Source organism: Monodelphis domestica, chromosome 6 (genome assembly GCF_027887165.1).
Source record: "Monodelphis domestica isolate mMonDom1 chromosome 6, mMonDom1.pri, whole genome shotgun sequence".
NCBI classification, from domain to species: Eukaryota; Metazoa; Chordata; class Mammalia; order Didelphimorphia; family Didelphidae; genus Monodelphis; species Monodelphis domestica.
This window is the reverse complement of record NC_077232.1, coordinates 100,596,041-100,624,009: the sequence shown is the minus strand read 5'-3', so window position 1 is coordinate 100,624,009 and position 27,969 is coordinate 100,596,041. Positions and strand designations below refer to the sequence as shown.

Sequence of the window (27,969 nt, the reverse complement as noted above, 5' to 3'; positions counted from 1 at the left end):
GCCATAGGTTTGCCATCACTTCCATAGGAGGAGCCATGTTGTACTGACAGAGACAATAGCAGCAAAAAAGAAAATGCAAAATTGCCATGTGACTCCCAGCATATAAGCAAATGGGTTGTGTCATATTGCCTTGTTAGAGGGTGGAGGGCTACGGGAAAGCAATGCTTAGTGAACTGATTAGGAATTAGGGATTAGACTTTTTGGCTGTTAATTCATCAGGTGTTACCTCTTTTGGGTTCTTGCTTATCTCTGTATGTGGAAATGGTTGTCATTACCTTTTGCACATAATTCCTTTATATTGGGAGATTTGAGAGTTCAGGAAGATGTTACTTTCATAAATGTAACATTCTGAGAAAATATTTAGTCTGCCATCTTGTTCATCATATGACTTTATTTGATTTCTTAAATAGGATTTTACACTATTTAGTCTGGGTTGGTAAAGCAGAGTGAGTTCTAGAAATCTGAGCTAGTAGAATAATAAGATTCCAGGTTGAAAGGAATTTGAGATGATCATATTTTCCAACTTCTCTCACTGTAAAAGTGAAACTGCATTCCAGAGAACCAAAACTGACTTTACCAGAATCCTGCACATATTAAGAAAACAGAAACAGAAACAGGGTTCTTTCCCTTACATTACTTTGCCTTCAATAAGGGTTTTGTTAATAATAGACGGAAGTTGCCCATGCCTGAGTTTTCAACATAATGGAAAATGTTTTGCTCGAGGACGGCAAATAGAAAACAGGAAACCAATATCTGTGGCTGAGGACTAGTAATGAAAAGAAACTCATACTTTTATTGTACATAAAAAGTTATAATGGGCTTACCTCCTCAACTATACTGTGAGTTAGTGAGAGAATGTACTGGAGTACATTCAGGATTTTAGTGCATCTTTCCTATCATATAGCTAGTGAGTAAAAGAGCCAGGGTTCTTGACTGCATGTCACTATACCACAGGGATGAGGAGAATAGTTAATAAGATTTAGAACTAAAAGAGAACTTAGAGATCACCTAGTCCAATCCTCTTGAGGAAACTGAGGCTTTGAGTGACTAAAGCCTTGAGTGACTCATCAGTGATTAGTGTTAGTGGCAGAAAGCAATATAACATGAAGCTTAGAGTTGAAAGAACCTTAGATATTATTCAGTACAACCCCCTCATTTTCCAAGCAGAAAGAAGACAAGCTTGGATGACATTCCTAGCATGAAGTTATGGGGCCAATGCCAGAATGGCAACATTAGGGATTTTATTTCCTCATCTAGTAAAATAAGAAGTTATTTTATCCGACTTTTATTTTAACCTTTGAGGGTTATTCATTTTTATTTTGACAATGATAATATATACAAACATAATTTAGTTTTATTTATTTAATTTCTTTAAACTTACTTTGAAATATTATTAGTATGCATTAAAAAGATCGATTTGTTTCAGAAGCCATGTTTAGAAAGCCCTCTATAATTATAAATCTCTTCTCATCACATTTTTGTGCTTTTTTCCATAATTATGACTAACTTATAAATTAAATGTGCTATTAACAAGAAAAAATTAAGATGAATGCTCTTAATTTCTACTTTTAGGACTAAGCTAGATACAAATTTTTATTTATAAATATGAATATACAATTTTTATAATTTTTTGGACATTTCAGATTATTATTCCCAAACCTCTATCCCTGATCTTTGTACGATTATAGAAACTATAGACAGCTGTGGCTGCCCTTATATGTAAAGAGTTTTTAGCGAATTTCACATGTCTAAATGATAAAATAATGTTTAACAATCCTGATAGTGTCTTGAAAAGGAATAATGGAAAGAAGTAGGAGCCTTTTAAAAAAATCTCATCAGTGTACCATAAAAATAAGTAATGATACAAAGTAAGATAATAACATTATTTCTTTATTCTGCTTTTCTCAAAAACATTCTGTAATAAACTTTTGAGAGACAAAACAACCATCAGAGTAGATAATATCACAATAGTGATTATAAAAAATATATTTGGCCCATTTTATTTAGTCAGCTTAGTGACTTGAAAGACATTCCTTTTTTGTTTAAAATGTTAACAATATAAACTTTGAAAGAATTTCTGTCTGTCAGATAAAGATTCATTTGATAACTTGAAAAAAAATAAAACCCTTACCTTCCATCTTGGAATCAATACTCTGTATTGGTTCCAAGGCAGTGTTAAGGGCTAGGCGATGGGGGTTAAAGGAATTGCCCAGGGAAGTGTCTGAGGCCAGATTTGAACCTAGGACTGGAGATCTGTAGGCCTGGCTCTCAATCCACTGAGCTATCCAGCTGCCCCCTCATTTGATAACTTTTCATTCAGCAAATGAATTATTTTTACTTAGTAATATGAAAGGGATTTTGCAAATTAGTCACATTAGTTTATTATTAATATATCATTATTATGGTCTTCAAATGATAGAGTATAAATATAAGGCAAATCAGCTAAAATACTCTCATTAGCTTTAGATTTTTCAAATAGCAACTAAAAATATATATTCCTTAGTTATTTTTTTAATTTTAAACATTATTTTTATTTGGTCAATTTCAAGCATTATTCATTGAATTCAAAAATCATTTTCTTTTCCTCCCTCCCCTCCCATAGCTGATGTGTGATTCCACTGGGTATCATGTGTCCTTGATCTGAACCCATTTCCATGTTGTTGGTATTTGCACTAGGATGTTCATTTAGAGTCTACATCCCCAATCATATCCCCTTGGCCCCTGTAGTCAAGCAGTTGCCATTCTTTGGTGTTTTTGTTCCCATAGTTTGTCCTCTGTTTGTGGATAGTGTTTTTTCTCATAGGTCCCTACAGGTTGTTCAGGGACATTGCATTGACACTAATGGGGAAGTCCATTACGTTCGATTGTACCACAGTGTATCGGTCTCTGTGTACAATGTTTTCCTGGTTCTGTTCCTTTCGCTCTGCATCACTTCCTGGAGGTTGTTCCAGTCCCCATGGAATTCCTCCACTTTATTCTTCCTTTGAGCATAATAGTATTCCATCACCAACATATACCACAATTTGTTCAGCCATTTCTCAATTGAAGGACATCCCCTCATTTTCCAGTTTTTTGCCACCACAAAGAGCACAGCTATGAATATTCTTGTACAAGTCTTTTTCCTTATTATTTTTGGGGTACAACCTCAGCAGTGCTATGGCTGGATCAAAGGGCAGACAGTCTTTTAGCACCCTTTGGACATAGATCCAAACTGCCCTCCAGAATGGTTGGATCAATTCACAACTCCACCAGCAATGAATTGATATCCCAACTTTTCCACATCCCCTCCAGCATTCATTACTTTCCATAGCTGTCATGTTAGCCAATCTACTAGGTGTGAGGTGGTACCTCAGAGTTGTTTTGATTTGCATCTCTCTGATTATAAGATATTTAGAACACTTTTTCATGTGCTTATTAATAGTTTTGATTTCTTTAACTGAAAACTGCCTATTTATGTCCCTTGCCCATTTTTCATTTGGAGAATGGCTTGATTTTTTTTTGTACAATTGATTTAGCTCTTTGTAAATTTGAGTAATGAAACCTTTGAGGTTTTTGTTATGAAGATTGCTTCCCAATTTGTTGTTTTCCTTCTGATTTTGGTTACATTGGTTTTGTTTGTACAAAAACTTTTTAATTTGATGTAGTCAAAATTATTTATTTTACATTTTGTGGCTCTTTCTAAGTCATGTTTTGTTTTAAAATCTTTCCCTTCCCCAAGATCTGACATGTATACTATTCTGTATTCACATAATTTACTTATTGTTTCCTTCTTTATGTTCAAGTTATTCACCCATTCTGAGTTTATCTTGGTGTAGGGTGTGAGGTGTTGATCCAAACCTAATCTCTCCCACACTGTCTTCCAGCTTTCCCAGCAGTTTTTATCAAATAGTGGATTTTTGTCCCAAAAGCTGGGGTCTTTGGGATTGTCATAGACTGTCTGCTGAGGTCATTTACCCCAAGTCTATTCCACTGATCCTCTTTTCTGTCTCTTAGCCAGTACTAAATTGTTTTGATGACCACTGCTTTATAATATAGTTTGAGATCTGGAACTGCAAGGCCACCTTCCTTTGTATTTTTTTCATTATTTACCTGGATATCCTTGCTCTTTTGTTCTTCCAAATAAACTTTGTTATGGTTTTTTCTAGTTCAGTAAAAAAGTTTTTTGGAAGTTCAATGGGTATAGCATTATATAGATAGATAAGTTTGGGTAGGATGGTCATTTTTATTATATTAGCTCATCCTACCCATGAGCAGTTAATGCTTTTCCAGTTGGTAAAATCTAGTTTTAGTTGTGTGGAAAGTGTTTTGTAGTTGTGTTCATATAGTTCCTGTGTTTGTCTCGGCAGATAGATTCTTAGTTATTTTTAAAAGCTATTTCTAAAAGTTTTATCTTTAACAAAAAGTGACCTAATTCACATTATTCACATCAAAATTTTCTTTTAATAATAATAATAGATATTAAGAAATGTTTAATATGTACTTGTACAAACCAAAATTTTGATATACAATGAATTTAAGCAAAATTCATATTTTCAAAGGGCTTCTGAAATTTCTTCAATTTCTAATCCTATGGAAACCAAAACTATAAAGGTAGCATGCATCAACAATTCAAAACTAGACTTTTTTTTTCAAAGTTTGCAGTTGTATTTTTTATTTTTTGAAAAATTTTATTTAATTAATTTAGAATTTTTTCCCATGGTTACATGATTCATGTTCTTTCTCTCCCTTCTTCCCACCCCCCTACTGTAGCCAATGAGAATTCCACTGGGTTTTACATGCGTCCCTAATCAGGATCTATTTCCATATTATTAATATTTGCAATGGAGTGATCCTTTAGAGTCTACATCACCAATCATATCCCCATCAACCCATATGATCAAGCAAAAACTAGACTTTTTAATGGAAATTTGCATAACTAATATGCCAATATTAGTGGTTTGCATCATAGTTTTAACTAGGTACTACAAATGTGAAACATTTAATAGTTTATTAAGATTAAATCATTAACATTATTATAAGTAATGTTCATGTTTGATGAAATCAAATATAACAAAAATTGTAAGGTGTAAATATAGGGGTTATTGACTGAATATATTCTACTAGTGGTCGCTAGGGATTAATTCAGTCCCAATAAAAATACTCAAGTCAGTTTGGGAATTTTATGGTGGTTTAATTACAATAGAGGGAAGAAACTAAGAAGAAAAAGAGAGAGAAAAGGGTATAAGATTTCTCCGGCCTAGCCTAAGCCAAGGGAAGTTCAGAGAACTCAGCCAGGAGGCCTCCTCAGAAGATTAAAACTAGCTTGGCTTCCAGCCACAAGGTCTACTCCAAGATGAGGGGCCTCCTAAGAGGATAGTGCTTTTAGAAAGTAAAGGAAAAAGGAATCAGTCTAAATCACTCACCCAGGTCGCTTAGAGAAGATGCCTCACCTAACCCACACTCCCGAGCTTCTCCAGTCTCTTACCGGCAAACCACAAATGCCAACCCCCAAGACTCCAAACACCACCCAGCACTCCCCATGCTGCCAACAAAGTCCAATATCTCCACGAGTGAGAATGAGAGTGAGAGCCACGTCTCTGCGAGAGAGTCAGAGTCACCGGAGAGAGGAAGTGATGTGAAATATATATATACTGTTTTTTATATCACTTCCTGCGTCTCACATGTACCAATGGTAGCTTAAGCCCAGGGGGTCTGTCATCTATTTCTTATTTGTCACTTGCTAGCATATATTTGTCATAGGTCATCCTCCTCAACACTTAATCCTTAAGTAGGGGTGTATATACATTACTGATTGCTAGACTAAGCAGGGTGGAGTAAATCTAAAATTCACAAAATCAAATTAACAAATTTAAGATGGGGAGAAAGTTATTATAAGTAAAGAAACATAAATAGTATAATAATTCTAAATTATAAGAACTAAAAAAGGGAAACCTTGAAATAAACAGTATAAACAGTAATATAATAATAATTCAATAAGATATTTTGCTCTGTTTAAAGTTTCAGTTTTATAATTCTACACTCCTACAAAAAATAATTTCATTCCATACTTTTGACTAGCATGCAAATGTCAAATCTTCCCCATTTTGAATTCATCTCATCTCAAAAGATCCTTCTATGAACTCTGCTTGTCATTTTGGGCACCCTTTTAGCACAGGCTGAAGACTCAATTGTGACATCTCACATGTGTGCAAATAAGTGTGTGCAAATAGAGTTCCATGTCCAAGCCAATATTCAGTATTATTGAAATCTCAGATAGCTTCTATGTTTTCTCTCACTGTATTCAGGCTAGCCATGATCTCACTATATCTGTGCTCTATTACATGATTTAAAAAAATGCTTATCTTCCATCTTACAATCAATCTTGAATCAATTAGATTCAAGGCAGAAGAGTGGTAAGGAGCAGGCAAAGGGGGTTAAGTCACTTACCTGTGGCCACTCAGCTAGGAAGTGTCCAAGGTCATATTTGAACCCAGGCCCTCCTGTCTCTGGACCTAGCTTTCAATCCACTGAGCCACCTAGATGCCCTTCTATTAGATAATTTCTAAAAGAAAGACCTTCCTAGCTATAATATGGGATGATTTAAACTGGAAAGACTGGCAACAAACTGCTTTCTGAAAACCAGCCAAGCTAAGAATAAAGGTTTATTATCAACAGAAGGTTGACCATGAAGTAATTAGTTAATTAATTAGTTTGGCTGTGACAGTTTATTAAACAGATAAAAATACAAATCAACCCTCTGTATTGAGTGGGCCTCTTTTGCTTCCATAGTCACATTGGCAGAATTGATGCTCTCTTTCATGTTTAATATTTGCCTTATAACTACTAAATTGTAATATAACTAGTGATCCACACATGGAAAGAAAATAGCTGAAAGGATCAAAACCCAGGACCTGATACTGTGTTGTTTACAATAAACACCAAAATTGAAAGACACACATAGAGTGAAGGTGAGGGGCTGGAGCGAAATATACTATGCTTCAGCTGATTCAAAGAAGGTAGGGGTAGTGGTCATGATCTTTGGCAGAATTTGGGGCTAACATGGATATAATTGGAAGGGATAAACAGGGTAACTTATTTTTAGGGAAAGGGTTACTATGGATAATGAAGCATTTTCAATATTGGACCTATGTGCACCAAGTATAATAATACCCAGATTTTTAAAGGAGAAACTAAATGAGATATAGGTGGAAATAGATAACAAAATAGTAATAGTAAGACTTTAATTTTTCTTCTCTCAAAACCAGATACACCTAACCAAAAATAATAAAAAAGAATTTAAGGAGTTGAATAGAACAATAGGTAAGTAAGATAACTTTCTGAAGAGCCCACACAGACCTCCTGGGGGCAGGAGGTTTTTAGTAGTTAACCTAAACCTGAGCATACACATAATCCAGACATAGTATCTGGTGGGAAAATGATAGATTAGAGAGTGTAAATACTCTGGAAAGCCCCACGTTAACACTTTTCATACTATGGAGGCAATCTTGCATTCTTGAGGGGTTGCAGCACTGGAATGAAAGATGCACTAGATAAGATCAAGCCGGAAAGACTTGTTTTTTAGAAAGAATATGGTCCTAGCAACACATTGTGTCTACTGCCTAAACACCATTCTAGCTAAATTTGGATATTTGAATGTAATGGATTATGTTATTAAAAATGACAGATATTTCTAATATAAAGGAAATATATGAAGAGATGAAAAGAGAATAAGAATAATATATACCATGATTACATCTTTAAAAAGTCACAAAATCAAGAGAAAAAAGGATTCAAATAAAACAAATCCAAAGCGAACTCAAAATAGAGGGTTATTATTATTATTATTATATTAGCATATGCATGTAATTTACATATTTTAAACAAATTGTAAAAAGTGTGAAGTTTGTGGATCTGCATATAATTTTTTTTTAAACCCTTACCTTCCATCTTAGAATCAATACTGTGTATTGGTTCCAAGGCAGAAGAGTGGTAAGGGCTAGGCAATAAATGACTTGCCCAGGGTCACATAGCTAGGAAGTATCTGAGGTCAAATTTGAACCTAGGACCTCCTGTCTCTAGGCCTGGCTCTCAATCCACTGAGCTACTCCAGCTGCCCCTTGCATATAATTTTCTTAATGCATTGGTCTAGCTAAATATTTTTTGTCAGTGGTGGTTACTAAGTATATAATAATAAAAAAGAAATAATGCAACAACAATAAAAAATAACAAAATAATTTTTAAAAATGTAAACATATGAGTGGGATAAAAATGACCACCCACCCAAATTACAATTATAAACCTCTAGTTAGAAAATGAGAGTGAAAAAGACAGAAGTTTACTTCTTTTCCTACTGAGGAAGGCAAAATACCCTGGTGGCCATTTGCAAATTACCTGGGTGTAAATAGAGTTATATAGGTTCCTGACAGGAGATCTTCCCTCCCTCCTCTGTGCGGTCACCTAGCATGGGGCCAGGACTCACAATCTAGGCACAGAGTCTATCCCCAAAATAAAAGGATACATGAGCTCATCGCATGGGAGGAGGTAAGAGTATCACCCTAAATTTTTAAGAGCAGGGTGAGATAAGGGGGTGCAGCTGCATTGGGGTAGTTCCTTGTTTCTTGAGCCTTGACAATGCCCTTGAAGTGATATATAAAGTCTGGTCCTAAAATAACTAGACATTCTTGAAGCTGAAAACAGACTGACTTACATATTTTATTTCTAGTTGGGGGTGGGGTATAGGTTGGGTGTTTTACTTTGAGAATTACACACTCAATTCTATACCATTCACATATAATTAGTGAAGGTGAACCATGTACACCTTGACAGTTTTGCTGTCAATGAAATGAGAAGGCATCAAGAAGCAACATTTGTATGGTATGGCTGACAAATGCACCTCAACTATGTATGAAGTGGATAGGGTCAGAAATGACCTTGTCCACAAGCTTTGTTTTATATCTTTTTCTAATTTCATTCCATATCTGCTAGTGAGAATGGAAAGAAGAGGTTTTAGGACTGAAAAACTGAGCTCCCAGACCACAAATGCTCAGGCAATTTGTTAGGAGAAGAGCCTCCAAGGCAAAGATTGATTAAATATAGTTTAAGGCTGGGAGAAAAATAGGGAGGCATAAGGAAGTCCACCCTAAGCTAAAATGAAGCCCATAGGGGATAGACTGGTGCTACTTGGATCAGAAAGTTTTGAATTCAAGCCTAAAAGGTAGACTTGAAGTCAATCTATTTTATATACCAAAGAGCTTAGTGCCTGAGGCAAAGAGTCTTTTGCTGAGGATCGAAATAAATGTTGATAATATAGATGGAAGGGAAACTTGATGTTTCACAGTTTGGTATATCATTCAAAGACTAGGCCTTCAGGCCTATGTAAGCCTGAGAAGCAGCTTGTAAATTCAAACACTATCTGACTCTTTTGTAAAAAATAGTAACTTAGATTTATTTATGTCCATGTAAAGAGGACGGAGGAAGACCAGGGAAAAGGAGTCCCTAAGCTTAAAAATCTAGATTCTCCACCCAAATACCTCTACGGGCTCCTCACAGAGTCTTCATAGATCTTCCAGCTGCACTGTCTCTGCACTGGCTCACTATAACAAAACCTGACTATCTAATCTGAGCTAACTGATTCTCAAATTGATAGACAAGTTAAAAGTACATTCAGATAAGATAGCCTGAACTCTTGACACTCACCCTTGTAGGCCAAAGGCCAAGATGACTGGGCTGTTCTCACTGACAGGTTTCACTGGATACTGGCAGCTCTCTCTCACAGTCAGTAACTCTCAGGGACACAGGAGCTTACAGGATCACAGGGAGATGGAGACAGGGATAGAAAGGATCTTAGGAATCTCTGGATAGCTGGAACACAGGAACCTCTGGCTCCCAGGGTATAGGTAAGTCATCTCCTTCAGGCTTAGACAGAATCACCCAACAGGAAGTTACCTCTCTGCTTCCCTGGCAGGACAGGAAAAAATGGATATCCAACTGCCTCATGTGTCCAGTTTGATCCCTTCCCCAGATTCTGGAACAGCTCTTTCAGATCAGACCCTCTGTTGCAAACCCTTGCCTTTGACCACTTTTTCAAAATCCTACTTTCCTTCATTCTCCCTTACAGGATTAAAAACTTGTTCTAGCCAAGATGCCCCCAAAATAAAACAGATTGCTTCCTGAGGGGGGAAAATGCTAAGACAGCACCCCCCCCCAATTCCTGGTCAGATTGTTTCTGTTTTTTTTGAGAAATTTTTAGTTATTTGGACTAAAAAGACATGCCACTCTTCCCATGAGGAGGAAGAAGTATTGTAGAAGCACGAAGTAAAAAAGAAACTCCAAACACATGTGAAGAGTGGCCAACAGAGACCATGTTTTCAGTAAAAGAGTCAGACAGGGAAAGACTATCTGGCTCAAATTTTGTATAAAACTTAGTGTAGACTAGGCACCCAGTAGAGACCAACAGAAACAGTATAATGATATCACCAGAAAACATTGGTGCCCCTTAGGATGAGCCTTTACACACACACACACACACACAAATCTAGCCTCAGTTACTAGTTGTGTGACCTTAGGTGAGTCACTTATCCCTATTAGCCTCAGTTTCCTTATCTATAAAATAAGATGGAGAAGGAAATGGCAAACCATTTCAGTATCTTTTCCAAAAAATATCCCCAAACAAACCCAAATGTGCTCACTAAGAGCCAATAATAACAACAACATATTAGCTACAGGAACTTATTACCCATTTGCTCATGTGCTTTTTTAAAAGTATGTCCAAACCATAGGTATTTCCTTTGTTTATGTCTCTCCATAGTGTTTCCTGGCACACATACAAAGGAACACACATATTACCTATATGTGTTCATCCTTCCTACTTGTGTAAGAATATACTCTAGGCCAATTATGGGAGAAATAGCAACTTTTCACTTTCTTAGATACAGAGAGAAACAAAGATAAAAATGAAACAATATCCTCAAAGAGGAAAAGAGAAACAAAAACAAGTAAGCACAAAGTCCATACAAAGTAACAAATGGAATTGGTGGGAGAAAGTAGAACAGAACCATAGGCAGCCCTCTAGTTAAGCCTTGAAGGAAGCCAGGGATTCTGTGGAATTAGAAGGAAGAAAAGTTCATTCCTTGGGGTTCAGCCTGTGTAAAGGCATGGAGATGGACAATGGAATCTCATGGGTGAAATAACCAACTGAAATAAGCACTTAAAAAGTTGGTAAAATCAAAAGTCTGTTGTCTCTGTTCTTCTCAGGCTCTGAAGGCAAGATGGCTACCCTCAGGACTGGAGCTCTCAAAAACGCAATCTGACTGATTTATAATGTTGAAAACAGGTTTAATGAAGTAAACAAGGACTGGATTAGGGTAGAGGGCCAAGGAAGTCCCTAGGCTAATAAAACTATGCTTAACCCACCTCTAAGAGACTTTCACAAATCTCTCTTCTTTTGCTTAATGCTATCTAACAACCTTCCTGACTGTGTTAAGACCCCCCCCCCCAAAATCCTATTCTAGCCTTCCTAGTCTATAGACTCTCCAAAACAATTTTTGTAAAGGTGGCAGATCACGTTGGCTGAATCAGTGTTGGTGACCAAAATGACCTGATCACCAAAGGTGCAGGCTAGCGCCTGTGGAGGTCAATTAACAACAGTTCCGGTCAGAAAAGTTGTGTTTCTCTCTTCAAAGTATCACATAGAGACTTCAATGAGATCAGGAAATGGCTGGGAGGAATATCTCAGGATCACAGGAAACAAATACAGGAGTCCACAGGGAAATCACAAGCAGGATCTGAGAGACCAAAGTCCAGAAGCTGTGACACTCTCTCACTGCTCCCAAACTTCTCCCCAGATTGGCAGTTATCTTCCTAGTAGTCCCCCTCTCTCAGATTTCATTCTTTCAGCTTGCACTCCAGCCAAGATCCTCTATTTTCACCCTGCATTCATTGCACTTTGCTTTATCTTTCACTCCATTCTCTCGTGGATGAGGAATAGCAAGGAGGCCGATTTGACCAACAGACAAAGTATATAAAAAAGAGTAATGTGCAGTGAGCCTGGAAAGGTAGATAAGGGGGCCAAGTTGTGAGAGTGTATACTCAAGAAGCAAATGAAAACAACCATTTTAATCTAGAGACCTATTGGAGCCACTGCAGCTTCTTGAGAAGGGAAGTGGATTTTACTTTTTGAATATCAGTTTGGAGATGATGTGGATTTGTAGAGGATTTGAACCTAAGGTAGCATTGTCAGGTGGCCCAGTGTGCAAGGTGGGGAAGAAGGGTACTTCCAGATGCTACAAATGAATAAAAGAATTGCATGAGCTATTATTTTTACTACTAAGTATTAAGGCTGTTAGCATAGGTAATTTACTAAACAATTGGAAATTTTTCAACTTAATAGACCATATTAATAACAATAACAACAAAAATGATATCAATAGATGTCTAAAAGTTTTTTGATGAGATTTCATTCATTTAAAAAATTAATCCATTTAAAAAACTATACTAGAAATCATAGAAACAAACAGGCCTTTCCTTAATAAATAATGACAACTAAAAACAAGAGACAATATTATATTTAATTGAGATAAATGAGGATTTTCCAATAAGATAAGGATAAAGCAATGAAGTCCATTATTCCTACTATTATTTGAAACTACTAGAAACTCAAAGTTTTGTTTATCAGAGTAAAACAAAATTTAGGGAATAAGCACTGTCAAAAAGGAAACAAAATGAATACTTTTTGCATATTGACACATGGTTTGATACATTGACACATGACACATGACACATGACACACACTTAGAGAACCCTGGAGAGTCAGCTAAAATGAACTGGGAAAAAATAACTAGTAAAGTAGGACATAAAATAAATCTGCATAAATAATCAGCATTTCTGCATATTACTAACAAAACTGAGTAGAAAAGACATTACATTAAAAATAACTAAAGATTATATACAATACTTGGGAGACTACCTGCCAGAAACTATATTAAAACAACTATAAAATATTGTTTACAGAAATAGACCTAGTAATTAGAGAAATATTGCTCATTGGGAAACTAAGCCAATATAGAATAAATAATACTACCTAAATTGACTTATAGTACAGGTCTTATTCAGTTGTATGTGAAGCTATCAAAATATTATTTCACAGAGCTAGAAAATAATAAAATTCATCTGTATGAACAAAGGATTAAGAATATTAGGGAAAATAATAGAAGAAGGTGGAGAAGGTAATTTACCAGTACCAGATGTCAAACTAGACTCTAAAGAAGTAATCAAAATGATTTGACAACTGATTAAGAAACAGAGGCCAATCAGTGGAACAGATTAGGCATAAGCTTCATAGAAACAAATGAACATAGTAGCATTATGTTTGATAAACCAAACACTGAGGGGGTAGCTGGGTAGCTCGGTGGATTGAGAGTCAGGCCTAGAGACAGGAGATCCTAGGTTCAAATCTGGTCTCAGACACTTCCCAGCTGTGTGACCCTGGGCAAGTCACTTGACCCCCATTGCCTAGCCCTTACCACTCTTCTGCCTTGGAGCCAATACACAGTATTGACTCGAAGACAGAAGATAAGGGTTTAAAAAAAAAAAAAAACCAAACACTGGCCACTGGGATAAAAACTCACTATTCAACAAAAACTGCTGGGAAAATTGGAAAACAGTCTCAAAGAAACAGGGTATAGAACAAGACTGCATTGTATATTAAAAGAAGCTCTAAATAGATACACGACGTAGACATGGGTTAATAACATCATAACAATTTAGAGGAGAAAGGAAGAAATTACTTTTAGCAGCTATAAATAGAGATAAGTTTTATGACCACCTCCCCAAAAGCATAAAAGACCACAAAAGATAAGATGGACGTTTTTGGTTACATGAAATTAAAAAGGTTTTGCACGCACACGTGCGTGCACACACATTGTAATAGATAATTATTGGAGGGCATATTTGATGGATAAAATGATAACTAATGGATCAGGTAGTTATCTTCCTTTGCCTACCCTCCTCCCTTTTATAACTCACTTCTAGCCTCTTCCATTCTCCCTTCCTCCCCTCTTCTTCCTTTCAGTTTCCCCTTTCCCTTCTTCTTCAGCCTCCTTCTAAGTCACTCGGGGTGAACTATGATGTTTCAGAGGAAATACTCTTTTCTCTTTATCTCAGTAAGGGTTTATTGGGGGGAAAGGACAAGATGGAGGATGGAGGTAAAAGGGTTGGAGGTTTCCCTATTGTCTACAGTGAGTCTTAGATTGGAGGATATTGAGAGAAATGGCAATTCAGTCACCAGCATGAAACAAAGCAAGTCAGAGAGAGATATATGGACTATTGTCCTTCTTCTGTCTTCAAATCAGCCAGGCCACCTCCAATTTGATTATCCCAAGTACCAGAGATAAACCCAGCTTCTTCCTTCCGATGTCACCACCATCAGTCCAAAAGCCTTCAGCCAAGTCCTTGATTCAAAGACACCTTGAAATCAGACAAGACCAGTCTCAATCTGCCCAGGACAAGCCCACAAAAAAAGTCATCAGTTGGCTCTTGACTTCAACTGTCTCCCGGTCACATTCCAAATGGAATCTTCATTTGACTGACAGCTGATCATTTCCAGCTTCTGTCTTGCTGCATGCCTTGTAATTTCTCTCCTCCACAACACACACTCCAGCAGCTAAAATTAGAAAGGAACCACAACTGGAGAAAATATTTGCAAGTTTCTTTGATAAGGGTCTCATTTCCAAGATATGTAAAGGACTGATTCAAATCTACAATAAGAGTCATCCAATTGATAAAATGGTCAAAGCTTATAAACAGGCAATTTTAACAGAAACAAATTGAAGTTATCAATGTTCATTTGGGCAAAAATGTTGCCATTTGCTATTGATTCAGAAAAGAGACAAATTAATGCAACTTTGAGATTCTACATCACTCCTATCAAATTGGCAAGGTCAACAAAAAAATGACTGCTGCTGGAAGGCCAGTAGGAACAATTAATAATTTACTATTGGTGGAACTACAAATTGGTCTTGCCATTCTGGAAAGTAATTTAGAACTATGTCCAAAAGAGAACTTTGGACCTAATAATAGTATTACTAAGTCAACCCCAAAGCCACCCCTCCAAAAAAAGGAGGAAAAGAACTCAGGAATAAAAATTCATCTGGGAAAACAAGCCTCCATAAAACTGGGAGACATACTCTCACCAAAGAGTTTGGTGTGAGACCCAGCTAAACCAAATTTGCTCCAAGAACATTTCTAGAAAAAACTTGGAAGGAGGAAAGATAGATGTTAAATGGAATAGATTTGCAAGCATTTCTAGAATAGAATATTTTCATCAGTGATCACTGAGGAACTTGCAAATTTGGACTTTATCATCTTAGTATCCAATGAACTACAGGAAGAAGAAGAATGACATGTAAGAAGATGACAGGTAAAATGGGAAGATAAATCCATGTTTTGGGTGATGCAATTTTATTTTATTTTTATTTTGTCAAGTATTTCTCAATTAAATTTTATTTTTAAAATGTTATTTAATTGATTAAGAAAATTTTTCCTTGGTTATATGATTCATGTTCTTTCCCTCCCACCTCCTATAGCCAATGCTCAATATGACTGGGTTTTACATGTGTCATTGATCAAGACCTATTTCCATATTATTGATATTTGCACTAGAGTGATCATTTAGATTCTACAAGGTGATGCAATTTTAAAGACACTTTGGGGGTTGAGTTTTTTTAATTTCTCAGATGGGAAGATTCCAGTGACACAGAGGGAATCACTGATATTTTTTTAAACTGAGCAAAAAGACATCAACAACTATGTACCATTATGTCTTTTTCCTCATTTCTAAAATCAGTATTATTTCTATTCATGTTTGATAATGATCTTTAAAATAACAGGAAAGGATAAAACAAGATTTTTAAAATTTAAAATATTTTCCCACAGTTACATGATTTATGATCCTCCCTCTTTCCCCCCTCCCGAATCCCACAAGCAGTTACACTGGGTTATACATGTATCATTGTTCAAAACCTATTTCTGTGTTATTCATATCTGCATTTCCGTTTCCACAGTTCTTTCTCTGGATGTGGACAGCATTCTTTCTCACAAGTTCTTCTGAATTGTCCTGGGTCATTGCATTGCTGCTAGTAGAAAAGTCCATTACATTCAATTGTACCATAGTGTATTGGTCTTTGTGTACAATGTTCTTCTGGTTCTGCTCCTTTCACTCTGCATCAATTCCTGGATGTCTTTCCAGTTCACAGAGACAAATCCTCCAGTTCATTATTCCTTTGAGCACAATAGTATTCCATCATCAACAGATACCACAATTTGTTCAGCCATTCTCTAATCGATGGACACCCCCTCATTTTCCAATTTTTTTTGCCACCACTAAGAATGCGGCTATAAATATTTTTATATTTTTGTACAAGTAATTTTCCCTATTATCTCTTTGGGGTACAAACCCAGCAGTGCTATGGCTGGATGAATAGGGCAGGCCTTATTTTAAAGCCCTTTGCACAAAATTCCAAATTGCCCTCCAGAATGGTTGGACCAATTCACAATTCCACCAGCAATGTATTAGTGTCCCAACTTTGCCATACCCCCTCCAACATTTATTATTTTCTTTTGCTTAAGGCAAGATTTTTATAATTGATTATATCTTTTTAGTCACATAAATGTTTGGGATGCATGGAAAATTTTTTAAAAAAGAACTTGACCTTATACAGCCAAATGCATCCTTAAAGTTTCTTCTCAAAGAAAATGTCTCCTATGTATGTTAAAATTATACAAGAGTCTGTAACCCTCAATAATGGAGATAATTTTGTTTAACAAACCAAAGGATCTCAGTATTAAGTGATTATAAAACAAAGAGATATATGTTCACATAAAGTGGTTGACAATATCATAAAGTCCTAAACAGAGTCCAAGTAGTAAAGGTGACCTGCATAATCATTGTTTTTCTGAACTTCACCGAAGCCTGGAAATCTATAAAGACTGACCAGTTAAATTTAATTGTTAAGGATCAGCTTAATCATCTACATTGGAAAAAGAGAGGATAAAATGCATATTGCTAAGATTATTATATACAATTGGATGGGCAGCATAACAAGCCCATTAGTATATAACTTGAATTCTTACTACAGATGGACCATGTGCTAGGCTCAGAGCTGAATAGGAAGAGTTTGGTCTGGGTCTCATTTGTACATTACATACTTTTGGTGACAAAATACTGTTTACTGTAGCAAGATTAGTATTTTAGAACTCCAGTGTTTAAAGTTAAGATATTCTTTGCAATTTCCAATTGATAAATGGGTAAGGGACACGAGTAAGCAATTTTCAGATAAAGAAATCAAAACTATTAATAAGTACATGAAAAAGTTTTCTAAATCTCTTATAATCAGAGAGATGCAAATCAAAACAACTCTGAGATATCACCTCACACCTAGCAGATTGGCTAACATGACAGCTATGGAAAGTAATGAATGCTGGAGGGGATGTGGAAAAGTGGGGACATTAATTCATTGCTGGTGGGGTTGTGAATTGACACAACCATTCTGGAGGGCAGTTTGGAACTATGCCCAAAGGGCGCTAAAAGACTGTCTGCCCTTTGATCCAGCCATAGCACTGCTGGGGTTGAACCCCAAAGAGACATAAAGAAAAAGACTTGTACAAGAATATTCATAGCTGTGCATTTTGTGGTGGCAGAAAATTGGAAAATGAGGGGATGCCCTTCAATTGGGGAAATGGTTGAACAAATTGTGGTATCTGTTGATGATGGAATACTATTGTGCTCAAAGGAAGAATAAAGTGGAGGAATTCCATGGGGACTGGAACAACCTCCAGGAAGTGATGCAGAGTGAAAGGAGCAGAACCAGGAGAACACTGTACACAGAGACTGATACACTGTGGTACAGTCGAATGTAATGGACTTCTCCATTAGTGGCACTGCAGTGATCTGAACAATGATCTATGAGAAAAACCACTATCCACATTCAGAGGAAAAACTGTGGGAGTAGAAACACAGAAGAAAAACAATTGCTTGATTACATGGGTCGAGGGAGGTATGAGTGAGGATGTAGACTCTAAATGAACATTGTAGTGCAAACATCAACAACATGGAAATAGGTTCTGATCAAGGACACATGTAAAACCCACTGGAATTACGGGTAGGCTATGGGAAGGGGTGAAGGAGGGGAGGGAGTGAAAGAATTAGGTTCTTGGAACTGAGGAATAATGTTCTAAATTGACTAAATAAAATTTTCAAAAAATATATTAACACACACACAAGATATTCTATGGCCATGAATCAGATCATTTCAGAAAATCAAAATTACAAGTAAGTTATAGATCAGTGGAAAGATATGATAGCTGTAAACTGATTGCAGCATATTATCAGTGATGGTATGTATGCAATAAATAATATAAAGACATGGATTCTCAAATGTGGCCTGAACCAGATGAAAATGTAATTGAGAAAGATTTAAAAAAAATAAAAAACAATAGAATGTAAATAATGCTAATATGTAGTTTTCTAAGTCAACGTACAACCAACAAAAATGCTTGTTCCCATCTCACTCCCCTCCTTCTAATTACTAAATCTATGATTCTATGTTGGATGATTCCAAGATTTCAGAGTTAGAAAAATATAAATATCATTATGAGAAATGGAGTAATTGAAAAGGAGCCATAAGAAATAATAAAATAGACAAAAATCAGAGGAAACTAGAAATATTTTTATGAACAGATATAGAGTAAAGTGAGTAGAACTAGGAAAATGGTATATACCGTGTCCTAAAAGTCTTAGTGCAATTTATTAAGACTTTTGGGACACCCTGAACAATGATTGTAAAACAGCTTTGAAAGACTTTAGAATTCTAATCAGCACAATGATAAACCACAAACACATTACTTTCCTCCTGACAGAGAATTGGCAAACTCAAAATGCAGAAATACACATGTTTTTTGTACATAGCTTATATGGGAATTTGTTTTTCCAGACTTATGTAGGTATATGCTGAGAGATTTATTTCTTTTTTATTTAAAAAATTGCTCAATTGGAGAGAGGATGATAGGAAGGACAGATTACTAAAAAAAAAATGCATGCTACTTGAAAAATAAAAATAAGCTAAAAATATCAATGAAGAGAGTTTCCACATTAGTGAAATAAAGAATTTTTTTTAAATTAGGAAGGGAGGAAAGCTGCTTTGTATAATAGGCAAAAAGATAATTATACAGGTGGAATGTGAAGTAGCAATGCCATAACCAAATTAAAATACTCTGTCTCTCTGGATATTAGAGCATCAAAGCTCAGAAACTCTGCTTTCCAATTTCTGGGTCTAATAGTCAGAAAACCAAATGATTAAATGAGGACACTTTGACTGTGTTATGGATGACTGTGTTTGACAAAGCAAGTAGATGATGTCTTTGTCCAATCCAGGGGACTATGTGTATTTGAAAAGGCAGGACGTTTTTATGAGTACAGTACCTGAACAGTGTACACTTTCTGGTGAAGTGGCTTAAACTTCTCTCCAGCATTAGGGGAAAAGGGAGAGGAGAAAGGTGAGCCAACTGGGAAGCAGCAAAAAAATGCTCTAACTTATTAGAAGCTGGCTTGTTGAGCATGCTCCTCCTCTTGACAAATTTCACAATCCTGGCCAGAGTCCTATTTTAAGAGAAGGCAGCATACTGGAGTGCGAAGTGTACTAGAGCAGAAGTCAAGAGACCTGACTGACTCTAGTTCCTGGAAGGTCCTTGGAGAGCTGACCTCCTTCAATAGAATAAGGAGGAGAGGCACCTTCATTTTGGCCTTCTGCCAGCTTGGTCAGGGAGATCAAGGGGGCAGAACAGAACCAGCCTGCATGTCCTACTTAAGCTTAAAAGCCCAAAGATCTTCTGGCACTTCACCCCAAACTGACAGAAATTCCTGTTTGAATGCAACAAATGGCTCTAGGTTCTTTACATAATTCAAACTCTCACTGGAGAGTAGTATTTTAGGAACTTAAAACTCTTCAAAGATCATCTGGCTTCACTTCTATGGAAGTGGGAATTTCCTCTACAGCATCTTTGAGGAGGGGCTGAAGACCTGCTGCAACAGGAAATTTATTATGCTCAGATGCAGCCTAATCCACTTTGGCACAATTGCTCTAAGAAAATTTTTTCTACTAGGCCAATGACCCCCCACCCCATTTTAGCTATGATACTTTAACTAGGTGGGAACAGCCCCTCTTTTTTGGATATGCAAGTAGCAGAGGCTGTAGCATCCTGAATCTAAGACACATGACAATACCTGCCCCATCTCAGTTTTCAAGTTTTAAAAATCCATTTCAGTCTCAGGCTCACAACTTTGACTGGGTTAAGAACAAGGCCTGAGGCTTATCTGTATAAGGAAGACACCTCATGGGTCCCTGGAATTTCAGAAGACACGTGCCTCTTGTCTCACATGGCTCTTGATGTCTAGAAGACTGACCTCTGACCTGGACTGAGGTCAAGTCTGTCCAACTAGGGAGACCCCAAAAAGCTGATGTCGATGGGATAGGTTATGGATAAGAGAAGTTTGCTTTCTCTTTGCTAGGAAGCAGCAGGAATGGAGGATACAAGCTCAGGTTAGCTAGGTAACTGGCTATGTGATAATGTGCCTTTTCTCTGTCCAACCTGCTTTCACTATTTAACAAATAATTATAAATTAATATACAATAGCCAGAGAATCTTAATCTTAACACATGGAGGAATGCTGAGCCTCAATTTAGAAAATAAAAACCATTTCTGCGGTTGCCTTCTTTGATAGTAGTGCTTATTTAAACATTAGGAGCCAATGGGTGGTGGGGGAAGTTTTTCACCTCTTTCCAACATTGATTTTGAGAGTGGAACACAGGAATGTGATCCCTAGAGAGTCAGTCAGGGGAGCCAAGAAGACTGGGAATAGACAAGTGGATACTTTCCATAGCGTTAACCAAAGTATGGGAGCAGCATTTTGCAACATTGATTTTCAACTGTTTTGTAATTATTCTTTCTATTTATATTGTTATAGTTAGTGCATATGTTGATTTCTTGGCTCTGTTTACTTTAGCTGACATCAGTCAGTCAGTAAACTTATTAATTCACATAAGTCTTTGATGCTTTCCTGTATCTGTCATACTTGTTTTTTTACTGCAAAGTAATATTCCATTATATATATGTACCATAATTTGTATAGCCATTCCCCAAACAATGGGATCCTATTCTGTTACCATAAAAATTACTGTTGTAATAGTTTGGTGCATATAAGATCTTTCTTATTAATCATATACTTGGGATATATATATATTGTGAGAGAGACAAATCCAGAGACTTTTGGAAATGGAAAAGCCTGGAGAAACTGCAAAAATTCCATCAGCAGCAAGAGGGATGGGCTGAGAAGTTTTGGAACCTTGGGAAAGGGAACAACCTAGAAGGAGTCAGTTGGTCTTCTCTCTTGACTTGAGACTCCTGAGAAGAAGGTCAATATCTGACTGGATCCCAATGTAAGAAATCTTTCCTTCCCTGAACCTGATCACCATCCTCCCAAATCAGTGAGTGGACAGAGACTTGGAGAGAAAAGGAGTCCACAAGAAGACTTATCACAATCTCCCTTTACCCTGAACTTGGGGACACCTGCTGTGTGGGGCCAAAAATCAGGGTTAAATACTCTGAACCTCTCAGGGATTGAGGCCACCAAGCCTGGGTTACCTAACTTTGGGGGGAAGTGTTTAACTAGCTAGGGATCCCTTTTCCCTCTTCCCTCCTGACCCCAATCAACCAGCCAGTCCAACCTTATCCTTCATCCTTGTTGTTTAGAATAAACTTGTTACCAAATTTTAAATGACTCAAGACTGAGTAAAGAGCAGTTACAACTGAGGGTGGAGAGAAGTGATCTCTCTGCCCAGAATAAAGAGCCTGATTGTAGGGAGTGAACAGGCAGGCTTAGTGAGGGGCCATATCTAGACATGACTGAAAGGGGGGAAGAACAGACTCACCTTCCTTCTACCTCTTGGTCCAAAACCAACATCAACTCCTCCTCCCTTTGTTCCTGCCTTGAGGGAAAACTCCATTCTCTCTCTCTCCTCTCTCCCCACATAAAACCCCTTTATTACAATATTTTAGCAGAGGAATTTCTTGGTCAAAGAATGTATACATTTTACCAGCATTTTTTTTTAATTTTTATTTTTTGAGAATCTTATTTGGTCAATTTAGAACATTATTTCTTGGTTACAAGAATTATATAAAGAATATATACATTTTAGCTGCTTTATACGAATAATTCCAAACTGCTTTCCTGAATTGTTATACTATTTTGAAGCTCTACTAACTGTTCATTCATGTGCCTATCTTTCCACAATTCCTCTAACATCAATTATTCTTATTTTTTGTCACTTTTGCCAGTTTTCTGGATATAAGGTAAAATCTTAGGGTTTGCATTTCTTTTATTATTAGTGATTTGTGGTATTCTTTCAAATCATTGTTAATTAAAGGTTTGCAGTTCTTTTGAGAACTGTTTATTCATATCCTTTGATCATTTATCTGTTGGGAAATGGCTTTTGGTGCTATACATTGCTATTAATTGTTCTCATTATCTTGGCTATCTCTTTCTAAGAAATGTAATAAGAACTATTTCCCCCCATTCCACTGCTTCATTCCTTATCCTCAATGTATTAATTTTATTTGAGAACAGATTCTTAATGGGAAATGGGAGCATGAGTTAATTTTGTTAAATGTATTTAAGTCATGTCAACAAGAATTTATATTAAGTACTTTTATGTGCCAAACACTGTGTTAAGCATGGAGAATACAAATTTAAGCAAAGACAATGCTAATCCATATTCTTAAGAAGGTTAAATTCTAATAGGGGAAGGCAACACATAAAAGAAAACTCTAAAGGTGGGAGAGTAAAGGATGACTAGTTTGGAACTTTCGTCAAAGTAGAAATTCTAGGACAAACTTTCCAATGTGCAGAAGGGGGTCTGCAGGGCAGAATGAAAAGGATCATATTATAAATATGGTATAATGATTGTGTTTACATTTTAAAACCTAGATCAAACCACAAGGAAGCCAGAGAAATGCTGGAATCTCACTTCCTGTCCCAGGTAGACCAACATAGAGCCATACGTGTGAAGAGGTCTGAAGCTAGTAGCCCATGGTAAGACACAGTACTTGGTGGCTTATGCTGAGCTTGCTCTCTGAGTATCTCAGACCAAAACTCTTGGAGGTGGATAGACATTGAGAGCCACTTGCCTTTATTCCTCCAGGATCTGTGAAAAGGGCAGTTACATCAGCATGGAGAAGTAAGCAATCTATACCAATAATAGCTTCTTTTTAAAGCTAGATGGACAAAGTTATTTTTCAAATGACAAGATTTTCACAGTTTTCTATATCTAATGAAAATATAAATTCTAAATTTTATCTGAATTCCCAAAGCTTTTTTTTTTTTGCTAGACAATTATAGCATCTAGCAATTTTTCTAGAATTTCATAGAATACTCTTACCTTCCTGAATAAACAGTGTTAGTCTCTGGGAAATTTGTCCCAGTCTTCCTGTGCTTTTTCATGGATTCAACCTATGGATTATGGCATAGTCCTGAACATGAGAACTTTGGGGAGAAATATGGTCATTGATAAAGCTACTTATTAAGACTTTTTACCCTCATTATGTCATTGTAGAAGAAATGGATAAAATGTTTATATATTATAAATTTGGGGGAAACATCTCCCCAGGAAAAGTAACTTTAAAGGTCAAAGAAACATAGCTACTACAGGGGTATTTAGAGACTGATACTTAGTCTGTTTTATTCAGCAAAAAGACATGCCTACAGATTTTATCTGGAATAGGTCTCTAATGTATTAGAGATGTCCTGTCCCTAGTTGGGTATTCTGATGAAATTAACTACAGAGAAAACATCTCCACTAGAGTAAAACTCATCAGTGGCAACTCCTGAGATTCTAAGGTTAGGATATTCTCCTCCAAATCATCTGACAACCTGTCTCTATTGCTCAGCCTCACAAATAAGGAGAATCCAGAGCAGCTTTCTGTGACAGGCTCCTTTTGCTCTTAGTAAGGCTGGGTAAAACCCTATTTATTTTATCTGTGTTTCTTCTTTTGTCCCTCTGGCAACTCTCTTCCTAGCAACTCTCAGCTGATTTGAATTTAACTTTTTTATCTTCTAGCTTTATCTCTTGAATTAATTGTCCTCAAGTCAAACAAACCATGGTGGGAGGAATGCTCCAGCAGGATTTTAGGATCTTGGGTTGAGGAATCCCACAATATCATAATAGAATCTTATCCTGTGAATCCTTTCCAATGCGAAACATAAAGGACAACATAAATAAAAATATGGTTCCATGTTGTGTTTGTTTTGTTTATTGACCTGGCATCTGAGGAAGCTGAATTTGATAGCTCCTAAGAATTCAATAAGCGTTTAAAAAAGTGATTACCAGTGAAAGGTTCTATGTTAGGTCCTGGGACTAAAGGATAAAATGAAAAACAATCCCAGTCCCCAAAGATCTTGAATTCTCCTGGCAGTATACAATACATACTGTACATGATCATGTGGTAAAGAAGCATCCTATTGTACCAAGTCAAGCTGCTATCATCTCTTCCATTCCAAGTCAAGCAAGATATTTCACTGTGGTAGATTTATGCTCAGTGTTTTTCTCAATGCTGATTGAAGTGGATTCTCAAAAGATCTTTGCTTTTACCTGGGAGAAAACTCAGTGGACGTGGACTTGTCTTCCACAGGGATTCACTGAGTCCCTAAGCCAGTTCTGACAAATTTCAAATAGAGACCTTAAAACTATAATATTCAAAGAGAGTAAAATAGTACATTTTTGATAATATTCTCCTAGCATCGCCATCTGTGTGTTTAAGAGATAGCAAGATTCTTTTGATTGAATTATACAAACTTGGGCATAAAATTTCCAAGACAAAATTAGAGTGGGTTTTGCCTTGAGTTTGAATATCTTGTGTTTGTGTTGTCAGAGGGAAACATATAAAAATATTGATTTTATTAATAGGAAAAGGAATAAAGGGTTTGGGAATAGAAGGAAGGGAAAGGTAACTGTTAACACTTATTCCAGATATTAAAGCCTCTAATACCTATCCTAAAATCTAAATAACTAAGCTTCTTAAAGTTAAGTCCAACAGGGTAACGGAATCTCACACATAAGAGTCCTTGATGAACCAGGAATCCTAATTGATGTTCACAGATGCTCCCAGCAGTGTTGAGGTCTTTCTCCAGTCAGCCTGTCTAGCAGGCTGATCAGATATACTCTCTCATCCCAACTGAAATCCTCAAAGGCCAGTTGTTGATGGATGATCAGGATCTTTTTAGCCATACACCTTACTCCTTCTCCTGCTCCTCCCTGAGAGAGAATGGCAGTTGGGAACCCCACCCCTCTCAACTGCTTGGAACCTTGACTCAGTAGGCTCATGGGATTCTAAGTCCTGCCAATCATTTGCAATTGCTACATTTCCTTGATACAACACTCATAATGAGTATAAAAACAGGGTGTCCCAAAAGTCTTAGTGAAGTTTTACTCCCTGAAAACTACACTAAGACTTTTGATACAGTCAATATATACAAAACTTCAGGAAGTAGAAAGCTTAACACATGGGGATAATAAAAGGATTTTTTTTTAGAGGTAATACTTGACTATTTAGAAAACTTAGCATGAAAACTTAGCACAAATTCTTGACAAAATGGAGGCTACTACTTTTAAAAACCCAGTCAATACATTTTTTGGGGGGGGAAGGTAGAAGAATGAGTTGACTCACAGAAATGGAAGGGATGGGTACTGTTACTGATGAAGTATAACATTAAAAAATATCTATAAAGATAATTAATGATGAAGAAGCCTTGGATAAGACTGAGTTAGCTTATTTATTTATTTTTATTGTTTAAACTTAAGAAATTAATGGAGCAAATATTTAAAATACTGATCAAGGAGGGAGCTGGGTAGCTCAGTAGATAGAGAGCCAGGCCTAGAGATGGGAGGTCCTAGGTTCAAATTTGGCCTCAGAAACTTTCCAGCTATATGACCTGGGCAAGTCACTTGACCCCCATTGCCTAGCCCTTACCACTCTTCTGCCTTGGAACCAATACATAGTATTGATTCCAAGATGAAAGGCAAGGGTTTTTAATTTTAAAAAATACTGATCAAACTTAAAAGTACAGATTAAACAAAAAAAATTGTTAAACATTTACTGAGTTAGCTTTTGATTTAATCTTTCAGCTTGCAGAAAAACATTCTTGTCCTTCTAAGGAGTTACACAATTGAATATCCCCCCCCCCCCTTTTTTAAGGAAACATGTGAGAAGATAAATGAACAAGCTGAAACTGGCAAGATTAAAAATAAGAACATTCTGGATATGCTAAATGTCAGAAAAATGTCTCTCAATTTTATATACATTGTATATTTACAGTGTAATGATGATGTTTGTAAGGCACTTTAATGGCTTCACAGACTTTCTGATCAAAGATTTTTAAAAATTCTTAATATTTTCCATGTATCTATGTATTTTTAGAGTAATTTGGGTATACAACATTGAACTTTATTGATATGTTGTTATAAGATGAAATTATTGCCTAGAAAATTTTGTGATTATATTGAAATACTTCACAAAGCAAAGTACATAGATTGTACAGCTATTTTAACCTAGCCATGATAACTACAATGCTGGTAGTAGAGCTTGTAGAACTTGAATAAAAATCATGCCTCTGACTCTCCTAGCTGTAGGTTGTTATTTAATCATAAAAGCTCCAGGTAAGAAGTATGGTGGTTGATTCCACTTCCTTGCAGAGAATTCACAAGCCAAGAATTCTCTGTGTCAATGAAATCAGTTCTTTCAGCACTCTAATCCTTTTTAAACTGATAACATATCATAGGGAACAAATCAGCAAGAATAAAAAAAAATTAATCAGTCATTGTATCATAGAGTTGGGAGAAAGTAATGCCGATTGATTATTGCTCAAATTTGCAAGTTTTTTCAGTACTATAGGATGTAAGTTATCTGAGTTAATGTAGCTCATTTAGATGAGCTCAATGCTCTTCTCATATGCCATAGGGTTTATTTGTTCATATTTGTTGTTTCAGTATGAAGACTATTCACCTTGACAAAAATGAAGAAGTAAAATAGGGCATCAGTAATTCTCTTTAGTCTGAGTAATACCATTTGTCTGAAGTGAAGGATACATATTCTTTTCTTGTTATTGTTCCTTCTCTAGTAATTACTTTAAAATCTCATTTATTGTTATTAGCATTTTTGACAAGCTACAGCTTGTTCTTTGCTTTAGATTTTTTGAAACTATTAAAACAATTTTTTTCAATTATATGTAAAAACAATTTTTGGCAATTTTTTCTGACATTTTGTGATTTATATTTTCTCCTTTCCTATCTCTCTTCCTCCTCTCCCCAGGTGATAAAAAGTCCAATATAGGTTATATCAGTGCTTCCATGCAATATGTATTTCTATATTCCCCATTTTGTGATTAAAGACACATATCACATATATAATCAAACACTCATAAAGGAAATAAAGTGAAAGATGACATACTTTGATCTGCAATCAGATTCTAAGCAGTCCTTCTTGGGCTGTGGATTACATTAAAAAAAAATAAATCATGAGTCCTTTGGAGTTATCTTGGAACTTTGTTTTACTAATAATAGTTTAGTCCTTCACAATTGATCATCATACAATATTTCTACTACTGTACACACTATTCTCCTGGTTCTACTCACTTCACTTTGCATCAGTTCATGTAAGTCTTTCCAGGTTTTCCTAAACTCATCCTGTTCATCATTTCTTATGGTATAATAGTTTTCTATTACAACCATATACTACAGCTTGTTCAGTAGTTCTCTAATTGATGGACACTCCTTCAGTTTTTACCTTTTTGCCACTACAAAAAGAACTGCTAAAATATTTTTGTATAAGTAGGTCCTTTTGCCTTGCCTCTGATCTTTTTAGAATACAGACCCTGTAGTGGTAATCCTG

At 36.2% G+C, this 27,969-nt stretch overlaps 1 long non-coding RNA gene across 1 annotated transcript; it reads left to right on the top strand.

Annotated features, from left to right (window-relative positions):
- Positions 1–21,380: 21,380 nt before the first annotated feature.
- On the top strand, positions 21,381–26,310 carry LOC103105899 (uncharacterized). Its single transcript, XR_008912842.1, has 3 exons — positions 21,381–21,467; positions 23,015–23,119; positions 24,144–26,310. It is a non-coding gene; the product is annotated as an uncharacterized LOC103105899 (long non-coding RNA).
- Positions 26,311–27,969: the final 1,659 nt, after the last annotated feature.